Below are 22,711 nucleotides of genomic sequence, written 5' to 3'. Positions count from 1 at the left end.
GTACTGTTCGAGATATCCTGACTGAGTATGCATGTATTATGTGACTGCATGGTTTATATGTCATTGATTTATGCTGCATTCATTGCATACTGAGCTATCTCCTTCGAAATGTCTATTAGTAGGGTTGTACCCTATTCTGTTAGTGGAAGGACTTCCATGGCTTTGGGTCCGGTAAATCCATTGGTATTATGGTATGGGAGCCACCTCCTGAAGCGACGGCACAGCGTGCTACATACCAGGGCCCGGTCTGTCTTTGTATCTGATCCTTGACCTCGAGTTATAGGGAGTTCACTTTGCATGCATGTATACTCATACTCTCGTACTGAGCATCTTATGCTCACGTCTCGTACTCTGTGTTTCTGGACACCCTATTTCATGGGGCAGATTTGCGATTGGACGAGGCGGGTGGATCCAAGATGGGCTAGGCAGTGGTTGGCCAGCTGGAGCTTCGCCTAGGTTTTATTCTGTTGTTATTTGGATTGATACAGCTGTTCGATCTGGTTGTATAATTTTTGGGTATTTTACAGATTCCTTGCCTTGGGATTGTATATTGTTTATGGTTTTCGCAGTTTTATTCTGTTATCCGTTTAATTAAGTTAATTGCATGCCTAAGTTCTGTTTAGTAGGTTATTCAGGTAAGGTTCACTACACCAAATGTGTTGTAGATTTTCTTATGGTATTGTAGTACTGAATATTGTTTTAGACATCTTGAAATTGCTGAATGTGCAAAGCTTAAATTCATGATATCCTCTCCAGAGAGCTAGAAATGATACATGGCTGTTTTTTTAGTATTAATTCATGCTTGGATATTGAAAGGAAAATGTTAATGTTGGGTTACAATGATGTATGAGAGTCCACATTTCTCCGAAAGTGTTTTCTTTTGCATAATGAAGCTGAGATTGTAATCTTGGTCTATCTCCATAGAAGAGATGCATTCGGTTTTCGAATCTTAATTCATGAAATTTGAGATATGGCAAGAGGTTTGGTTTCTCCTGATATGGACCACCCCAATGGAACACCTGGCCATGTTCATAATGATTTGAGTGTAAAAAGCTTTGGGTCCTTTAGCTTCGGTACCCTCTATGAATACTTCAATTTTCATTATTTCTCCAAGTTTCTAACCCCGTAGTTGTTGAGTTGATAAAGGGATGTGGATAGCACGGAAATCCAGCTCATGCTTTAGATTTTAGTGGGTTACTCAAGAGTACAGGGTGTGGATATTGTGCTATTTTGGGGGTAGAATTGAGGCAAATGGAGCAGCTTTGCTTTTGGGAATCTTAGGTTGGGGATTTTGTGATGCAAATGTGTAGTTGTTGGCTGTAATTTTTCTGCTCCAACCTTTTTCTTATCGAATCTGCAAAATAAAACTCTCCGCGGTTGGTCTAAACCAGCAATCTCCTGACGGTAAACTTACTTTGTTCCTTTTCTTGAATTTAAGTATGTTTTTGGGCGTATAAGTTGAATATTAACCATTTGTAAGTGCCAGCAAGTCATTTTCTTGAAAGAGTATGTTATATTTCCATTCTTGACTATACACCTCGTGATTTGGAAAAGTGGTTAGGCCTCAGTCTGGCAATTGAGAAACTGGAATTAAGGTTAATTCTCACGTCTTTAGCACTGTTTTAACACGAACTAAATAGTTTTGTTCGAATTTGATTAGCAGGAGACAAGAACTGCCTAAATTCTGAACTTTGGCATGCCTGTGCGGGTCCTCTTGTTTCTTTGCCTGTTATTGGAAGCCATGTAGTGTATTTTCCTCAGGGTCACAGTGAACAGGTTTGATTCTTGCTTGTGTATTTCAATTGTAGTTTGTGTAAATAACAAACTATTTTTCTTATTTTTTGGCAATGAATTGGGAGGTATATTGTTTTTATGACTGTATCTACAAAACAAGAAACAGCTTATCTTACCACATCCAATTTTGAGAGCGTTTAATTTCTCTCTTCATGATTTTCAATTGTTAAATCCCCGGTATTTTGTATGGAGATTCGAATTCAATCATTCACTTTGAGCACTCTGGTTCAGTAATGAGGAGATTGATATATCCTACACGCGAAAGTTCTGTTGAATGTCATTGTTTCTTGATACATACTGGCTACTGCACAGGTTGTTGTATCTACCAAAAAGGAAGTTGATGCACAGATACCTAATTACCCTAGCTTGCCTCCGCAACTCATTTGCCAGCTTCATAACGTGACAATTCATGTACGCTTTTTTTTTTTTCTTTCAAGTTTTGTTGTGTTCCTATTGCAGTTATTGGAGTTCTCTTGTAGAATCTTAATGTTTTATTCAAGTAGGCTGATTTAGAGACAGACGAGGTTTACGCCCAAATGACCTTGCAACCGCTGAGCCCAGTATGTTCTCTAAATCTTCATCAACTTTTTCTTCCTCTTTTATAAGTCAACTTTGTTTTTTTTTTCTGGGTTATTTTTATTCTTTTATTACTGTTTTTGCAGCAAGAGCAGAAAGAGATTTCATTTCTTTCGGCAGATTTAGGAACCCCCAATAAACAGCCAACAAATTACTTTTGCAAAACTTTGACTGCCAGTGACACCAGTACTCATGGTGGATTTTCACCTTGCAAAACATTGAAAAAAGTGATGAGTTTCTTTTTCCTCAAGTGCTACGTCTGATCAGTACTGAACCATGCGATGCTTTTTGGGCATTTATCAGGAATGAGAAGAATCAGTTGCTTCTCGGTATAAGGCGTGCTAATCGACCACAAACTGTGATGCCTTCATCAGTTTTATCAAGTGATAGTATGCATCTCGTCCTTCTTGCTGTTGCTGCTCATGCAGCTGCAACAAATAGCCGTTTCACCATATTTTATAATCCCAGGTAACTTTGTTCTTTCCAACACTACCAAGGTGTGCATGTGCTGCCTTTATCGCATGATTCTACCAACCTAGGAGAGTATGCAATATCTCATGATTATACTAACTTAAAAAATTTCAGAGCTAGTCCATCCGAATTTGTCATACCTCTGGCCAAATTTGTAAAAGCCGTTTATCACACTCAAGTGTCTGTGGGCATGCGTTTCCGGATGCTGTTTGAAACCGAAGAATCTAGTGTTCGACGGTATGTTTATTTTTCTCAATTCTATTTTCTGTCCATCCTCCTTTGTTTGTGTATGGTGAGTTCCCTATGGTATTGATAGATGTTCAAGTTGCATAATTTTGTGAGATTTCTGACCTCTTATTGATTCAGTTACATGGGCACAATAACCGGGATAGGTGATTTAGATCCTACCAGATGGCCAAATTCACACTGGCGTTCAGTTAAGGTGAACACATACAATGTTCCTGCCCATTGATTTCATATAATACAAAAGTTTAGAGTGTTGTGTTTTTTTGTTCTTCTTGGTTGGTCTGAATCCAAAGATATCGAACATAATTTATTCATTTTTAATTCTTGTCGTGAAATTGAATGTTAACTTGTTTAATGGAGGTCGACTGGGACGAATCTACTGCTGGGGAGAGGCAGCCAAGAGTGTCTTTGTGGGAAATTGAACCTTTAACAACATTCCCAATGTACCCATCACCATTTTCTCTGAGACTGAAGCGACCATGGCCACCAGGGCTCCCCTCTTTATCACTTCTGGGAACAATCCAACAACATAATTTTTTTAAATTCATGTTCTTTTACTGATAAATAATTGTTTAAGTTTAGTACTTTCCATTTTAATCTATTCATATTTGTTTTATGTTTGTTTTTATTTTTAATAATTTGCAGTATGGAGATACAAATTAAAGGAAAAGAGATTGTTGCGGCTTTTATGAAAGCTTGGGACGCTAACATGTGCTGAAGGAAGGAATCAAAGTTTTTCGAGATTAATGCATAGTTTTTTCTTAGTGTTCATTAATTTAGAATTCGATTATTTATTTATTTGAATGATTTATAATATTGGAAGATTGTATACTAAATTTTATTTTAGAAATTTTTGAATTTTGAGTGATTTATAATATTGAAAATTTGTGGTTTAATTTTATTTTTGTTTTTTGTTTAAAAAAAGACAACGCTAGAAGCGTTGTCTTTACCAGAAAAGACAACGCTTTTTTGAAGCGTTGTCTTTTTCAAATACAACGACGCTTAAAAAGCGTTGTTTTTTTCAGAAACGACAACGCTTTTTCCGTGTTGTCTTTGACCATAGTCTTTTACAACACTGGCTACGACAACGCTTTTTTGGGGACATTAACAACGCGGAAAAAGCGTTGTCTTTAGCCATTTTTCTTGTAGTGTATATACAATGTGTAACCTAATATGTAACCTTTCGTGTGTATGTAACATCACCCAAAAAATATATACTGATGATGTTTTGCTAAAATGGGTGTCCGGGCTATCAGGATAGCGAGATGGGCCTGACGAGCTAGCCGAGTGGTAAGGATGGTAGATAATATTTTTTTTCCTGACCCAATCTGCACACAAGGGAAGACAGCAAAAACACGTTAGTGGGGCGCCGGAAGGTTTTTCGGCGGGGCCACTCTGATGCTTAAGTCAGACTTAGAAAATAGAGTGGGCTTTTTAAGGGAAAATGAGTATAGTGCCTTTGGGATTTTAGATGAACATACCTCTACTGATACCTGATGCAAGGTATTTATAAGCCTTAGAGTGAGAGAGTGCCTCCGCAATTTAAGGGTAGTGGCCACGATCTGGGTCGTGGGTGCAGGGGTTGCCCTCGTTTACTCGTCACGCACGATCAAGCCGGAAGGCTCGGGGTTATGGCAACGTGGGGATCATGCCCCTGAGAGATGGGTGTTGTCCAAGTCATGAAGACTTAGTCTTTCCAGGCTCACGCATCTATCCGGGATGAGCTACTCCCTTATCTCCGAGCTACTAGTCCGACCTCGTCAAACCCTACTTACTCTCCTACAAGGGGACAGCCCTAATGCCCTTGCCTTCCCGTGGCCCTGACACCCCTGACTTCCCGGGGTATCACCACTCCTCCCTAAAATAGTCGGGCTAGAGCCCTACTCGTTGTCCCAGAGAATAGCCCTGATGCCTCTAGCTTCCCGGGGCATCACCACGCCTCCCTAAAAATAGTCGGCCTAGACCCCTGCTCGCTGTCCCGAAGAATAGCCCTGATGCCTCTAGCTTCCCGGGGCATCACCACTCCTCCCTAAAATAGTCGGGCTAGAGCCCTGCTCGTTGTCCCGAAGAATAGCCCTGATGCCTTTATCTCGATGAGCGGGAGAAATCTATTTTTTAAATTTCAAAAACCTGCTAGGGCCGACGTCAGCCCTAGAAGTTGAAGTGACGGGCAAGGGTCAGTACACGCTACCTGTCCTTTCAGCTGCCCGTATCATAATTACCCTGCCCGGTCCATCTTCCCAGGCTCACCCCCACCATCTGATCATCTTTAAATCCACGGCCTTGATTTAATTCCCACACCTATATATACTCCTTCTCCCATTCCCTGATTCACCTTCTCTTCTCTCTGCACCCTCGCTTCCTTCGCAATTCTCAACTGCCATCCTCCTACTATTTTGCTCTCCGGCCAACTCTCCAGGATTTTCTTCACGCTCAATATTTTTCCCTGTAAGTTTTCTGTCTATCCTCTATTAGATTTTCCTTTCTTCTTCCCTTTTTACCTATTGAAAATGTCGGAATTTGCATCCTCCACTTTCAGTGCCAATGCTCGCTGCTCCTCTAGTGTGGAGTCAGCTACCTTGCGCCACCATTCTCCTCCCCCAATTACTTCTTCTGCCCTAGTGACCATGGCTCCTTCTTCCTCTTGCCATAAAAAGGCCCCAGCTGGGGCTTCTAAAGATAAGGGGAAGGCCAAAGTTACGCAACTTGCGCCCCCTTTTGTCCTCCCACAAACCAAACTCTGAAGGTCCCTAGTTTTCCAATTTCACCAGCACTCTTCGCCCGGAGTCCATAGAGGAACTCCTAGCCATGGGTAATATTCCCCCTTCTTACTCCATTATTATCCCCGGCCCCGTAGGCAGGGCTGACCAACCTCCCGAGGGCTTTTATGCTTTTTTCAGGGAGCAGCTCCGAAATGGGCTCCGCTTCCCGCTCCACCCTTTATACTATAAGGTTTCCGCTTTTTACAAGGTACCCTTGAATCAATTTCATCCAAATGCTTTCCGAATGATGGCCGCCACCTATGTTCTTTTCAAAACACACCACTTGGACATCACCCCTCTTGTTTTCCACTACTACTATGTTTGTCGTTTTACCGAGATGACCTTCTCTTTGAATGCTTGGCAAAACTCTCGTTTCCTAGACGACACCCCCTCCTTTTGGAGGGCTGGAAAGAAAGATTCTTTTACATTCAGCTACCTTCTGCCCGGACAAGACCCACCCAATTCTTGACAGCTCTTTCGCCCCAACCCGAACTCCCTAGGAACTATAAGTTTGAAGAACCATATCTCCGCTTCCAAGAGCTGGTGGAAAACCATAAGTTTCCTTCAGCCCCTCTCTTGGAGGAGAAGAGTTTGATTGCTTATGGGCTGGGCGCCCGAGTTGTCGATCCGGTGGACCGGATAATCGATGAGTATGAGGCCCCGGGCCCAACTCCTGGTATGCTTTATTGCCATTATTCACTTGTCTTTCTTTATATGCTATCACTAATATACAACTCTCACTATTTCTTGTACATAAGAACCATCCCCCAAGAAAAAAAATAAAAAATCTCGATTAATGAAGCAGGCCTTTGCTGAAAAACGGGCAGCCGAGAAGGCGGCTGCTCAACAAAAAGAGGAATCCCGGGCTGCGGAGGCGGCCAGGAAAACGAGAGTCCTCCAACTGGCTGAGGAACTCCGGGCGCGAGAGGACAGGCCCGAGAGCATCCCTCATTCATAATTGCCCCCATGCTTGCCACCCCATCGCCTTCTGTCGTGTGCCCCCCGTGCTTCCTTCCTTGGAAACCGAAAGAGCTGATGAGCCTGCCTCCCCTGTTGTTGAACCCTCCTCCCTCCTGATTCGTAAAAAGAAAGCTGTGGAGGAACCAGACATGGTCATTATAAGTAAGCCAGAAGAGGTGGCTCCCCTTTCTCCTTCTTTCCGACCCCTGGCACCATTTTACCAAGCTGCTCAGGGCTCTAGCCCTCTAGGTTCCAGGGAGAATATATTCAAAGCCGGGGTCTCTGGTCGAGGAGTACGGATACTGAAGGACCTCCTAACCCCTACAGAGAAGAACCACCTTTACCATCAAGGCCCGAATGTCAAGTACTTAGAGGGCACCAATCGGATTCTATCCGTAAGTCTACTTTTTCTGGCTTTAATGGTATTCATCTTTCCCTTCCTAATACTTGTGTTTTCAGGGACTACATATGCTGGTGGACAGCCATGAATATGCGACCCGGTTTGGCCGGATCAAGAGAGACCGAGCACATATATAGGCGGAGAGATGTCGGCTGCTGTGGAGCTAAACAAGAAGCTAGAGCAAGAGCTGGAAATGACGAGGCAGACTCATGACCAGGTGGTTTCAAGCCTTCGTTCTTCCTTGGACGTGGCTGATAAAGCCCTATACTCTGCTTAGGTTGATCTTGCCCAATATCATGCTGCTGTTGGTCGAAGCCAAGATCTCCTCACGGCAGTCACTACTCAACTGGAGGCGGCCCAACACGAAGCTGCAGAAGCCCGAGCCGAGGTGGCAGCAGCCAAGGATAAGGCTGAAAAAGAGGTTTCAGCCCTGGAAACCCGCTTAAAGTCTGAATAGGAACTCAATGCCTCTTTCCTTACATCGGCGGAATTCCAATAGGCTGTAGTAGACAAATCCTACGCTTTCTTCCAGACTGGCTTTTATAAATGTCGCGATCAATTTGAAGAAGTCGGGCTTTGGTCTACTGAGCAAAAAGAATTCCCGGATTTGGATAAAGCCATTGATTCTCTCCCAGGCCCTGCGGCACCTTTCGGAACAACTTCTTCCCAGCCAACCAAGACCCCAACTCTCGAGGGTGGGGATGCCCCCAATGACCCCTTAGTATAGGCTATGTCTGTAATTGGGCCATAAAAGCCCCTCGCCTTGTAATTTCCCTTCTATGCAAACTAAATTTCTTGATTTCTATATTCTTCTTCAACTGCTCAATACTTTGAATTCTGATTATAAATAAATAATAAGTATCAAGGCTTAAAATAGGTTCCGGGGCATGGAACCTCCCGGGCTAATAAAGTGTCAAGGGCTTATAATTCTTTGGGTTTAAATAGGTGCCGGACATGAAAACTCCTGGACTTATAGAGTGTCAAGGGCTTATAAATGCCTTAGGTTTAAATAGGTGACGGGGCATGGAACCTCCCGGGCTTATAGAATGCCAAGGTCTTATAAATGTCTTGGGCTTGAATAGGTGTCGGGGCATGGAACCTCCCGGGCTTATAGAGTGCCAATGGCTTATAAATGCCTTGGGTTTAAATAGGTGTCAGGGCATGGAACCTCCTGGGCTTATAGAGTGGCAAAGGCTTATAAATTCCTTGGGTTTAAATAGGTGTTGGGGCATAGAACCTCCCGGGCTTATAGAGTGCCAAGGGCTTATAAATGCCTTGGGCTTAAATAGGTGTCGGAGCATGGAACCTCCCGGGCTTATAGAGTGCCAAGGGCTTATAAATGTCTTGGGCTTAAATAGATGTCGGGGCATGGAACCTCCCGGACTTATAGAGTTCCAAGGGCTTATAAATGCCTTGGGCTTAAATAGGTGCCGGTACATGGAACCTCCCAGGCTTATAGAGTGCCAAGGGCTTATAAATGCCTTGGGCTTAAATAGGTGCCGGGGCATGGAATCTCCCGGGCTTATAGAGTTTCAAGGGCTTATAAATGCCTTGGGATTAAATAAGTGTCGGGGCATGGAACCTCCCGGGCTTCGTAAGAGAAACTTTCTTGCATGAATAAATACTTTCATTAATAAACATTAACTACAAAAATTAAGAAAAATATTTCTTTAGATGTACTGCATTCCAGGGTCGTTTGAGCAAACGTCCCTGATCATATTCTAGGTACCAAGTGTTAATACCCACCCTTCGTATGAGCTTGTATGGCCCCTCCCATCGGGCATCTAACTTCCCCAATTCCCCTGCTGGATTAACCCTCTTTAACACGAACTCTCCTTCTTGAAATTCCCGGATCTTGACCTTTCGATTGTAAGCTTTCATCACACGGGCTCGATAGACCTCCATTATTCGAGCTGCTTTGTCCCTTCGCTCTTCAATTAGATCTAACTCTTGTGCCCGGACTCCTTCCTCTGTACCATCATAAGCCATAACCCGAGCTGAGGGTTTTCCAATCTCTACCGGCAGAATGGCCTCAGAACCGTATACCAGGCTAAAGGGTGATTCTTGTGTGGCAGTATGAGGAGTAGTGCGATAGGCCCACAGCACACTTGGGATCTCTTCTACCCATTCTTTCCTTATTCCATACAGTCAGGCCTGCAAGGATCGAAAAATAGTACGGTTGGTTACCTCAGTTTGGCCATTACTTTGTGGATAAGCCACTGAATTAAAGTCCTGTTTAATGCCCATCTCTGCAAACCAATCTGCCAGCTTCTGCCCCTGTAATTGTCTACCATTGTCCGAAACAAACTTCCGCGGGAGCCCAAACCGACACACTATATTTTTCCAAAGGAATTTCATCACCTCTCCTTCTGTTATTTTTTATAGGGGCTCCGCCTCCACCCATTTGGAAAAATAATCCACCGTTACCAGCAAGAATTTCTTCTGAGCCTGAGCTTGTGGGAAAGGGCCCACTATGTCCAGACCCCATTGATCGAAAGGGCACGAAGTCCATATCGGCTTAAGATTGCTTGTTGGGTTGTGTTGTGTATTGCCAAACCTCTGACATCCATCGCAAGACCGAGCCATTTTTTATGAATCATCCTGCAAAGTGGGCCACCAGTATCCTGACAGAAGTACCCTTCGAGCCAGACTCATAGACCCTCCATGGTTCCCACAGCATCCTTCATGCACTTCCCTTAAAACATACTCTATTTCCCCGTCCGTCAAGCATCTAATTAGTGGGCCCTGATAGGAACGCCTATACAACATACCACCAAGGAGGGCAAATCGGGGTGCTTGTCTTCGCATTACCCGAGCTTGCCCCTCATCCGCCGAAAGATCCCCCCTTGTGAGGTATTTTACTCTCGGGGCCATCCATGTATCTTCTCGGGAGACCCGTTCCAGGGCTTCTATGGTAGCCACCAATTCTTTTTGTACCAGAGACTCCCTATCATCCTCATTTCCCCCGGCTACTGCTTTCTTTGGCCAAGGCATCTGCTTCCATATTTTCTGCCCAAGGTATCTGCTCTATGCTCCAAGTAATGAAACCTGCACCGAGCTCCTCAATTATCCCTAAGTACTTCATCAATATTACCTCTAGGGTAAAGAAGGTTTTCTTCACCTGCTGAACATCCAATTGTGAGTCAGAGTAAATTATATTGTGGCTTGCCCCGACCTCTTGAGCCTGTTTCATCCCGGCCACTACTGCTTCATACTCGGCTTCATTGTTGGAGGCATGAAAATCCAATTTCACAGCTATTTTGATTTTCTCCTGGGTGGGTGAAATCAGAATGACTCCTAAACCACTGCCTTCAATACCACTGGCTCCGTCCACGAATACTCTCCATACTTCTTCTTGACCAAACGTGACCACCTCTGTCAAAAAATCGGATAAGGCCTTGGCTTTGATGGCCTTACGAGGCTGGTACTCAATGTCACATTCTCCCAATTCTACCGTCCACTTCACAAGCCTCCCCGAGGCATCTGGATGAGTCATGACTCGCCCCAGAGGACTGTTAGTAAGGAAAGTTACCGGGTGGGACAGGAAATATGGTCTCAATTTCCGCGCTGTTATTACCAAGGCTAGGGCCATCTTCTCAATCTCGGTATATCTGGCTTCCGACCCCTTCAAAGCATGACTGACATAATACACAGGCCTCTGATCTCCCTCTTCCTCTTTTATTAAAACAGTGCTGACCGCCTGCTCCGTAGTAGATAGGTATATTCATAACCTTTCTCACGGCTCTGGTTTTAACCAAGACAGACAAGCTAGCCAGATGCTCCTTCAATTCCTGAAAGTACTGCTCACATTGCTCAGTCCAACCAAACTTCTGGGCCTTGCGCAACACCTGAAAAAAGTGATAACTGCGATGAGAAGATCGGGCAATGAACCGAGCCAGGGCTGTAATTCTCCCAGTCAACTGCTGAACCTCCTTGATTGATGTGGGCGAAGGCATCTCCTGTAACATTTTCACTTTTTCTGGGTTTACTTCTATCCCTCGTTCGGTCACTATGAACCCCAGAAATTTACCACTTTTCACTCCAAACATGCACTTGGTTGGGTTTAACTTGATTCCATACTGCCGAACTATGGCAAAAGTTTCTTCCAGGCCAGATATAAAACATTCTCGGGTCCTGGATTTCACCAGTATGTCATCCACGTACACCTCCACATTCCGACCCATTTGCTCCCGGAATACTTTGTCCATCATCCTTTGATACTTGGCCCCTGCATTTTTTAACCCAAATGGCATAACCACGTAACAAAAAGTACCTCCCGACGTGACAAAGCTGACTTTGTCCTGATCTTCCAGGGCTATAGAAATTTGATGATACCCCTGGTATGCATCCATGAAGCAGAGCAGTTCACACCTGGACGTGGAATCCACCAACTGGTCAATCTGGGGTAAAGGATAACAGTCCTTCGGGCAAGATTTATTTAGATCCCGAAAATCCACACACATCTGCCACTTCCTTGTAGCCTTTGGCACCAGTACCACGTTAGATAACCAAGTAGGGAACTGTACCTCCTTGATGTGCCCGGCCTGCAATAGTTCTTGGACCTGCTCCGCAATCAATTTGTGACGCCTAAAATCCAATCTACTAAATCACATGAATAAATTTAATAAATATTGAGATTATTATTTTTTTAAGTTTAATTGATTTAAATTCTTTATGTGAATTATGTGTTAATAAATATTTTTAATATTTATTCAAATGATTTTATTTTACTAACTATTTAATTAATATTTTTAATTGTTTACGTTTATCTGTCTAAATAATTTTATTGTGCAATTTAAATTATTTTAAATATTTTAAAGGTTTAAGCTTGCATATTTAAATGATTTTAATTGTTTCGTTTATTCATTTAAATTATTTTAACTGTTTAGCTTATTTATTTAAATACTTTTGATTGCCCAACTTATTTATTTTAAATAACTTAAGTTTAGCGGTTAGTTATTTTAAATTATTTTAAATGTCTAGATTATTTATTTTAAATGATTTTAACTATCAAAGTCGTTTTAAATGTTTTTATTCCGTTTGTGTATTTATATAAATTACTTTTAAACGTTCTTCTAGTTTGTTTAAATTATTTTAATCGCTCTGTTTATTATTTAAAAATCTTATTTATCGTTGCGACATCAAAATATTTAAAGTGTTGATTTTAATTCCTAAGATAGTGCCTAAATTCATTTTAATAATTATGATTTTTAATTCCTTGGATTTAATTGTTTAAGTTTCCATTAAAGTTTAAGTGCTCAAATAATTTAAGTTATTTATTATTGAGATTTCTTGAGTCCAGTGACTTCCGGTTCCGGCATACGATGATGGTGGGTTTCGGCAGAAAATTCCTAAATTTTATTTCAAGAGTTAATATTTTTGAGAATTGAGGAAAATAGATGAAATGCTGATTTTAGAATTTTTCGGGTGTCAAAAAAATCGCTTTTATCGCATTCCTAAGTTTGTTTTTTTAAACTTTTCCAAAATTTAGCATTTTCAAACCCGGAAAATGAGATTTAAGTATTTAATTCAATTCTTGAATTTTTTTTAAACTTAAGAGTGTTTGAGGGGCTTTGAGTGTGTAGTGCAAATATTGTAATAACTATAGTAGCACTTTTATAATTTTGAGACTAACGCTTTTACACACACCATTTAAAATACTACATATTATAATATTTTAAACACAACACACACAACAAATTAAAACCCAAACCCTAGCCCCCAAAATAACCCCTTCCTCACGCCTCTCCCCCTCTCTCTCTCTCGTTTCTCACTAGCCGATGCATCGACTTCTTTCTCTTGTTTTCCCGCTGTCGCCGCCAACCTACAACCACCATAGCCGACCGGAGCTCTAGTCTTAGGAGGTCAAGCAACTGTTGGGTCGTGTATTCTAGCTAGGTTCCATCGTTTTCTTTTATCTTTTCAAGCCAAGGCAAGTATGAGCATTCCTTGGGCATTAAAGCTAACTACTATGTTCTTGCACCTCACCTTTTCTTAAATTTTGAAATTCTTACAATTTTTAAAATGTAGGGTGGTTGAGGGCTGCCTAAGTGTTTGTGGAAAGTCCTAAGACATGTCTATAGTTGTGTTTGGTGGTTTGGAAGGAGGTAGAGGCAAGGGAAAAGGGATTGGGATGGTTTCCTCCAAGTAGAATGGTTGTAAGGTGTTGACCTCCATGGGCAGGGCAGTCTGGTTTCGGGGCAGGGGAGGAACTGAACGAGGTCTGGGCGTGGTTAGGGCTGGTCCCAGGTCTAGGTTATAATGTTGTGGTCGCGTTGGTATAAAATGGGTTCGTTTCGGTTAAGTATTCAATGAGTTATGGGTCTTTGAAGTTGAGGTGTCGGTGCAGAATTTTTGGGAAGAAATAAGGGGCTGTCCAAAGTTGATTTGTTCTTGTATTGCTTGGGCTGTCAAATGAGGTTATAGACTAGACCTATGGTTAGTTTGTAGTGTTTGGAGAGTTTCGGTTCGAGCGGGGTCGAATCCGGTTAAGGTAAGATCGAGTTAAGGGCTTTTTAGTCTGCTTACTCGGGTTATGCCTTGGTTGCAAAAAATAGAGTTAAGGTTGGGTAGTAGCACCTAGGGGCAGCCACTCTCACATTAACACCCACAATTTTTGTGTTGAGTTTCATTTCCCATAGTTGCATACTTGTGTTTTGAGTCTCGTCTTTGAGCTGAGCGAAATGTTACAAAAGAAGTCGCTTTTATTCATGCATGTTGTAACGCCCCGATTTTATCTTAATTGACTTTATTTGAGATAATCGGAGATTCCAGAGTTCAAGAGCCGACTTGATTTTGATCAGGGTCTATTTTGAAAATTTTGGAAATTTCAGGGATTAAAACGCAATTTTGGACTTTAATAGATATTTATACTTGGGATTGACTTCTTTTCTTCATTTCCTTCCCCTCCAAGCCGTCTCCCTCCATTAGAGCCGACTCCAAGCTTTCTCAAGCTTCCAGATTTCACCCCGAGCTCGATCCGTCTGTTGGAATTTATATGCTACTACTTATTCACTACAAGAATTCGGATAAATAAATTGATTATGATTTTTTTGTTATTATTCTTTACTTGAGATTGTTTTAATATCTTGTTGTATGATGTAAAATTTTTTGAAGGTAGGTGTTGTCTTATTTCTGGCTGCTTGGTTATATCTAAAATGGACAAAGATTGGATGTCTAAGCATAGATTATCAACTGAATATGATATTGGAGTAGAGTCTTTCTTGAAATTTGCATTGCAAAATGCCGACGATCCTGATGCAATCCCTTGCCCTTGTGCAAAATGTGGTAATATGAAGAAGAAAAATGTCAAAACTATAAGGGCATATTTGTACTGTAATGGGATAGATTTAACATATCATACATGGATATGACATGGGGAAAGATATACGAGTAAAAGCTCAATGAAGTATGATGATCGAGCTGGGAAAGTTGAACACAAAGATTTTGCTGAAGAACCAATAGATATGGTACATGGTGTATATGATAGTTATTCTGAGAATCCAGATCAATTCACTAAGCTACTAGAAGATGCTGAGAAACCTTTATATCCAGGATGCACTAAATTCACAAAGTTATCTGCAATTGTGAAACTATTTAACTTCAAGGCAAAATATAGTTTGAGTGATAAAAGTTTCACTGATCTGCTTCTTCTGTTTGGAGAAATGCTTCCAGGTGAAAATGAATTGCCTTTGTCATTGTCTGATGCAAAGAAAAGCTTACGTGCATTAGGAATGGATTATGTTAGAATTCATGCATGCCCTAATGATTGTATCTTATACCGAAAGGAGTATGAAGATTTTATCAATTGCCCTACTTGTGGGACGTCAAGGTGGAAGGTGGGCAACAAGTCTAAAGTAAAAGAAGGAGTTCCGGCAAAGGTCTTGTGGTATTTCCCACCTATTCCAAGATTTCAAAGAATGTTTCGGAATAAGACGATATCCAAGGAGTTAACTTGGCACTCTGATGAAAGAATTCACTACTCTCTTTTTTTATCAACAGAATCAGATTACAATTGTCCGCAATGAGTAGGAAGGGTAAAGAAAAAGTTGGATATGCCATCAGCGAGAAGAGTTTGGAGGGAAATACGGTGTTCGAATCTATAGATACTGAAACAACAAGAACACCTAGAGGTCGTACACATCTAGATAAGATTGCTAGGAGAAGGGTTCAAGGAATTCGGAAGATAGTAAGATTAAATAAACTTGGACAGCCAGTAGGAGACTTTGCTGCTGAAATGCAAAGTTATATTGGGGTGCTAGCTCGAGAAAAAGTTAAGATAAGTTACAAGTCTTGGAAGCAAGTTCCAAATGGAGTCAAAGAATTGATATGGGAATCTGTTAATGTAAGTAAATTAGTTGCTTCTGCCATTTATTTGCTTTTTGGATTAAATTGTCATTTATTTCCAATTCTTGTTGCTATTTTGAAGTACTGATATTTTGAAACCAATGTTTATAATTTTTTGCATAGTTATTGTGCTTTGATATCATAAATATTTGGTCACATTTGATTGCAAAATGCTCTATAATTTACAATATTTTCAAAGTATCAGCTTGTGAATTTCTTCACTTTTCAAGGTAATCACGTGGAATTTTCAGGTTGATAGTTTCATATGTTAATGTTGTTCCACTGATCTGATATAAAATCACTTAACATTCTTATTTCAAAATGAATATTAAAATCTTTATCATGATTCATGCATTTCAATATTCATATGGTTATAAAATTTCCAATTATTTTTTTTATAGTTGACGTATGATGTTCACCAAAGCTAGAAGAAGGGATGTTTGAGTTCGGAAAATACTAAGTGGCGTCAATTTAAAACCTATCTCACTCAGACTTTCATCTTGAGCAAGCTTGATAAACCGGAGGAGTTGAATGAACCACCGACTGGATATGGTATTGCACAAGATGATTGGAGTTCTTTTGTCATTAGTCGCATGTCCGATGACTTCACTGTAAGTTTCTTTTTACTTGTAAAGTAAGTTGATCATTTGTTAATTTTTGGAATAAATAAATTTTATATGTTGAATGTTTGACTTGATTAGAAACTGAGTGAGAAACAAAAAGAACGAAGAAAACAGAACTTGTACCCCCATCGTCTTGCTCGTAAGGGATATGCACGCTATGCCGAAGAAATTGTAAGTTTACAATACACTGGAAAGCACGCACTTTTGTTGGTATATATCATTTGATTGTTATTTTTTGTAGGCAAATGAATTATCTGATGATGATGAGATCAATAGAGCTATTATTTGGAAGAAAGGTCGAGTCAATAAAGAAGGGGAATTTGAAGGAAGCGATTTGAAAATGGCAGTAGAGAAGATAGTGAGATTTCTCAACATCACAATCTATTGTTTAATTTCAATGAAATCTTGTAAAATAATTATTTCTTTCTCAATTCCATTACAGGATGATTACATACAACAAAAGCGTGAGGGTAAACTGAACATGATAGGGACAAAAGAAGATATCTTGACAAAAGCACTCGAATCATACGAACATGGTGGGCGTGTGAGGGCTGTTGGAGGTCATGTCACTCCAACATTATATTTTAATGTTGGTAGAGTATGGAAGAATGTCGATGTTGACAGAGATTTGGTTATTGAGCAAAAGAAAGAGTTGTCGGAGGCTAAGAAATTAATATCCGAACAAGATGCACGAATATAAAAACAAGATACACGTATTCAAAAACTTGAAGCATTTGTGTACAAAAAAAGTGCTCTAGACAGTGAGAAAGGTAGTTGCTCGGTGAAGTTACATAAGCTCAATGAACCCTTTCTGAAAACCGACAACAATTCGCCTAATCATGAGGATTTGGATGACATCGAGATGCAAGTTGTGGACAAATCTGTTTCTCTACAGGTATTTAATCACTTGTTGCTATATATATTACTTAATATTTGTGAAATAAAGAGTTAGTGCCACTAATTGATCTCGTTATTTGTTTTTTAGGGTAAACCGGTATTTTTGACATTGGAGTCTAGCTCAGATGTTGTTGCTTGTGGAACAATTTTTGAGGTCAATGGACCTAGTAAATTACTGCATGGTGTTCCATTACCATTGAATTTCATGCGTGTATCCATTGATGAAGCACTACAAAAATCAGCACGTTTGCCGGTTCCGATTCCACATGAATGTGAACTCTTTGGTGATGCCGTGGGAACACATGTGGCTTGGCCAACACACTTGATTATCTTGCGACACGAGGTACATGTGCACTTATATTTCTTTGTAAATTATGATGAATTCTTTAGTATTTCACTTAACATGTTTACAATTACATTAATTAAAAGCGTCAGAGGAAGAAAACTACATTTGTAAGAGAGAACCAGCCGTTGGCTTCAAGTGTGCCAAGATCATTGCGCATGTTGTATTGTTATTGTAAGAATGTTCTTCGTGATGGCAATAATTTACCACTGCGTTTCGATCATGGGATATTTGGAGATGATTATGAGTTGAATTTGCACATTGACGACATCAGTCCTTTATATCACTTCGAGCCACTTTCAGAAAATTGTGTAGTTGCTTACATGTGGTAAGTCTTTCAGCAACTTAAAATTTTTTTCGTAGCTTAGTAATTAGTGTATAAGATGTATAACTTTAATTGGTATCATATTCAGTATAATGATTTTTGTTTATTTGAAATAATAGGCATCTTTACAAAAGGTTGGTGAAAGAAAAGAAAGACGATAAGTTCATATTTGTAAAACCACACAGCATTCCATGTTTGCAGAAAACTACACAAGACAAAACCAGCAAAATTGAAATGTTGAATCTGAGAGCGAGTGTTTTAGCAGATAGACTGAGTGATGCATCGGTAAATCAATTGGTTTTGGTGCCAAGTAGTCTCGGGTAAGCCAGAATTACGTGCAATACCATTTTCTATTGTATTTTTGAAAATTTATTGAATTTTGTGCAGTACTAATTATGTGATTGTGTGTAGTTGTCATTGGATTCTTACTGTCATTGAACCTTACAAAGAGGCTGTCTATTTGCTTGATTCTCTAAGTCATCGCATTCACGACGAAGATTGGAAATATGTGGTGGAAATGTGAGTTCATATTCCTTTTTCTTAAGCATTTGATTTAGTTGTGATTGTTGAATTCTCTTAGCCATATCATACATCAACTTTAATCAATGTACGTTATATACGTAGGGCGTTGAGATTGTTTAATTCAAATAAGGGAAGAAAAGGAAGAAAAAGTGTGCAATGGGATGTAATACAGGCATGTATATATAATTTTATACCGAGCTGATTTTCTTTTATTGGTATATTTCTCATTAATAATTTTACTTTTTTATGATAGGCTCCTAGACAACCAGACGTGAAACAATGTGGTTATTACGTAATGAGATTTATGAAACAGATTACTGAACAAGTGTCAAATATTGGGAGGGATTCAATACGATCAATAGTACTATGATCTCTCTCTTAAAAAATTTGAATATTATATATATTTATTTTATTTTAGGAATTCATTAATGGTTGGTTTTAATACTATACCTCACGTGAGTGTTTCCAGTTCATGAAAGCAGAGTACACTATGGAAGAAATTGATGAGGTGCGCTCCAAGATGGCTGAATGCATACAAGATCATATTTATGATTAGGTATATATATGGCTTTCATAATTTTGCGTTTTTAACCATCGGTGTTTGATCATTGGTATATCCAAAAATATAATAGATGGTTGGATGTAGATTTAGATTTCTTTCTAATCTATTTATTGGTCCTTTGTTAGTGATGATTGGTGGTATTTAATCGAGTTCAGGGCATTGATATATCCAAAAATTGCCGATTTGAGTGGATCTTGAAAAAGGTTCTATTTAAAGGTTGTTTATTCAAAAAACCGATTCAATCTTTTGTTGGTTTAGAATTTGAAACTTTTTCCCATCTAGTAATTTACTGTTCTTTGGTTTTGGTATAAGAATCAGGTTAATATTACTACCTTTTAGCATTGATTAATTGTCCCTTGATTGTGAATCATCAATTTCTCTTGATACAAAAAAACCATGGCAGCAGCTTTTGATGCATATAGTACTTGTACTTTTCACGTTTTATCCATAAATTTTCTGAGAGAAGAGCTTATATATGCAAGCACTTGCAACCTCTTACGAAAACTGCTCCCTCTTTTAAAATATTTCTAATGTTTTTCCTTTTGATACAACTTAATCTTCTTGCTCATCTTTCCTTTCTGGGTGTTTAGATATTTTTACATAATCCTTATATTATTGGACTCCATCTTTAGTTCCATAGTTTTGTTGATATTATAATTAAGTTTCTTACTTTTACATTTGTCTATTTTATATTGTAGGTCTGTCCAAAGAGAAAAAAGGTTTGGATGGAGAGGGGCTAAAGATGTTAGTGGGGGAATTGCTTGTGGATGCTTTTGTGATGTCTTGTTCCAGAAAGTATTTGACAATGGAAATACAAGGCTTGTAGCACATTAATTTTATCTAAATTGATGTTTTGAACTTAATTTACTCGAAACTAGATAGATTATGATCAATTTTTAAGAATTGTAAGTTGTTTTGATCAACTAATGCACATTTTATGATGTTTTAAATATGAGAGCAATTAGTTTTTGTAAATTGATTGTTTATTTAAACTAAAATACAATGGTTTTAATTTTGATAAAAAAAAAACTTGTGGCTAATTAGACTAAACACAACGGTTTTTTTTTCTAAAAAAACGTTGTCTATGTTGATCAAAGACAACGGTTTTAAAACGTTGTAAACACACTAAAAGACAACGGTTAAAAACGTTGTGAAACTGTTGTCTATTACGATCAAAGACAAGGTGGAAAACTGTTGTAAAACCGATGTCGTATTTGATATAAGACATCGTTTTATTTTCAATAATACAACGCTTATACACCGTTGTGGTTTAACATCTTAGACAACGGTTTTTCACCGTTGTCTATGACCGTGTTTTTAACAACATAGCCATTAATATCGGTTTTAAATCCCCCTTTAACAACGGTTTTTCACCCTTTTCTTTTAGCGTTTTTGTTGTAGTGCATCTCCTTATCTTGACGAACAACTAGCGGAAAATTATGGTTGATAAAGGCATGAAGGAAATTCTCCCAATGAATCTTCCTGTGCTGTTGAGATAGAATCGCGAAATCAGATTTCCACCATTTTCGAGCTTTCCCTTGGATCATAAAATCAGCTACCTCCATCTTCTCATCCTCGTCATAATGCAAAACTCGAAAGCATTGCTCCATGATATTGACCCAAGCTTCAGCAAACTTCAGCATTTCATCTCCAGTCACCTGTGGAGGTCCTTCATGAAATCTATAATGTGGAAGCGGTCCCTGCATCTTTTTTCATCATGGTATCTTTGATGCCTTCCATCACGATCTCTACGACGATTTTCTCGACCTGCAACATCGTCGCCATAACGGCCATGACCAGCACTACCGTGACTGCTTCCTCCTCATGACATCTGAAAGGAACTCAAAATCAAACTCTAAATCCTCATAACAGGATTTCTAATGTCTCAAAATATATATGCATGTGCTCTGATACCACTAAATGTAGCGTTCTTACCTGAGACACCACTAAACAGACTAATAATCATGCACAATTAAAGTTAACTACAACATCAATTAAACAACGGAAATAACTTAAGTACATTTACAACCCCAAACGAAAACACAGATGATAATCTTAGTCTTAAACTTTAATAAAAGCACAACAGTAATCACAACCATGCACGAGAATACGAGAAACCAAGCAACATCAACTGGATCACCACCGAGGACTCCAGTGCTCTAAACACTTCCCTGGTAGTCCGATCCGTCCAACCTAAGACTTGTCCCGTGAAATGGGGTGTCTAAGATAAAAACAAGGACGTGAGCGAAAATCACCAAATACGAGAATGTAGGAGTATACAAATCGATATGATGCATGAAAATGCACTATTCTTGGATATCAAGGATCAAGTCTATAATCTCATGCTCAGTTTAGAGGCGCGTGAGTGTGTAGTACTTTCTGATCTTCCCTAGGCATGTTTTGGCTCCCACACTCATGAACAAGACATGGACCTACTATGTCTAGGGTCATCAGTGCTCATGTGTCCCGTCGGACACTGTATCTCTTGATACCGAACCGTCCACAATCCATAACATGGCTGAGCGGTCCCAACAAATGAGGTGTATCTCAAAGATATCAGGTCCAATGTGATATGTCATGCATAATAGAGCAAAACAGTAAATCATGTATAATGCAACAGATAGAAATGAAGCATATAAGTGTGTATACTATGCTTGGATATCTCAGACAATCATCACGTACCTCACTAAAAAATCTGATCAAAGTCTACTCGTCTGAACCTAAGCAATACCAACATGCTGAAATTACTATCATACCAAATCTATAATTACTAAACATGATTCTTAACTCAATACTGAAGGCTTTAGGGTTATACCTACGTCCGTCGTCAGCCCGCTGATGACGTCTTGATCTGATGGTGACCCCTCCTCAATCTGACACTACTTTCGAACCTTCTCAACACTAAACTATACCCTAGAACTGGCTAGAAAACCTAAGGTATAAGGCTAGAAACTCGAGAGATAAGCTGAGGGAAATCGGTGAAGAAACCAATGAAATCGACTCCTATATATAGGTTGGATCCGGACTAGTTCAGAATATCCGAACTTTATCTTATCTGACACGCGTCACAATCTCATTCGTCTAATTGGATTAATTGTGATAAAATAATCTGAATTATATTGGTCGGTGGATCCCCACATATTGATCCTCTATTAACCGATTCATTATCAATAGTTAATTAACAACTCTTTAATCACAACTTTAATTATGCTTTTATTCAAATAAGGATTTGGGTTATTACAATTACATTGAATATACAAAATATTCTTTTATTGACCTATAATATTTTCTAGACCCACATAATACATTCATCATAATATAATTTTTCAGATTTTTCACACATCAAGTTTGAACAAGAAACCATGAAAATTTTTAGCAAGAAATGATGAAATCTTCGAGCAAGATTCCTCGATCAGTCTTTTCGTATGTGAAATTTTAACTCAATGTTGGATTTGACGTTGATTTGTTATCTGCAGCACGAACATGTGTGCAAAATAAATCGCGTTAACAAAATTAATTAATTGTGCAATTTTTATAAAATATCAAAGACTTGGATACCTATTTAATTTTCATAAAAGGAAATATACACTTCGGATATTTTACACGAAATATACACATCGCCATGTCACTCCTCGAACAAATAACGCAAAAAGGGTACAACATCCTATACGTTGAACTAAAAATAAAAAATAAAAACATGTTCTCAGAAAGTCTACTATCTTAATCTTAATCTTAATCAATCAAACGCGTTTTATTAATATTAATAATTAATAATTAATAAGTAAATATATAACAGTAACAATAAATAAAACAAAAAAGAGGCAGCTGGTATGATAAAAAAAAAAAAAAAAAAAAAAAAAAAAGTCCACTCTTTGTCTTGATCA

At 39.2% G+C, this 22,711-nt stretch overlaps 1 long non-coding RNA gene and 1 pseudogene across 1 annotated transcript; both read left to right on the top strand.

Moving 5' to 3' along the window:
• Positions 1 to 970: 970 nt before the first annotated feature.
• LOC140861328 (auxin response factor 6-like) lies at positions 971 to 3,964 on the top strand (annotated as a pseudogene).
• A 13,961-nt stretch (positions 3,965 to 17,925) lies between these two features.
• Positions 17,926 to 18,432, top strand: LOC140860061 (uncharacterized). The gene is made up of 3 exons (XR_012143585.1): positions 17,926 to 18,063; positions 18,155 to 18,262; positions 18,368 to 18,432. It is a non-coding gene; the product is annotated as an uncharacterized lncRNA (long non-coding RNA).
• Positions 18,433 to 22,711: the final 4,279 nt, after the last annotated feature.

The sequence above is a fragment of the Henckelia pumila genome, chromosome 4, assembly GCF_033568475.1.
Source record: "Henckelia pumila isolate YLH828 chromosome 4, ASM3356847v2, whole genome shotgun sequence".
Classification (NCBI taxonomy): domain Eukaryota; kingdom Viridiplantae; phylum Streptophyta; class Magnoliopsida; order Lamiales; family Gesneriaceae; genus Henckelia; species Henckelia pumila.
The sequence above is the reverse complement of the archived record's forward strand: the minus strand, read 5'-3'. Positions and strand labels throughout refer to the sequence as shown.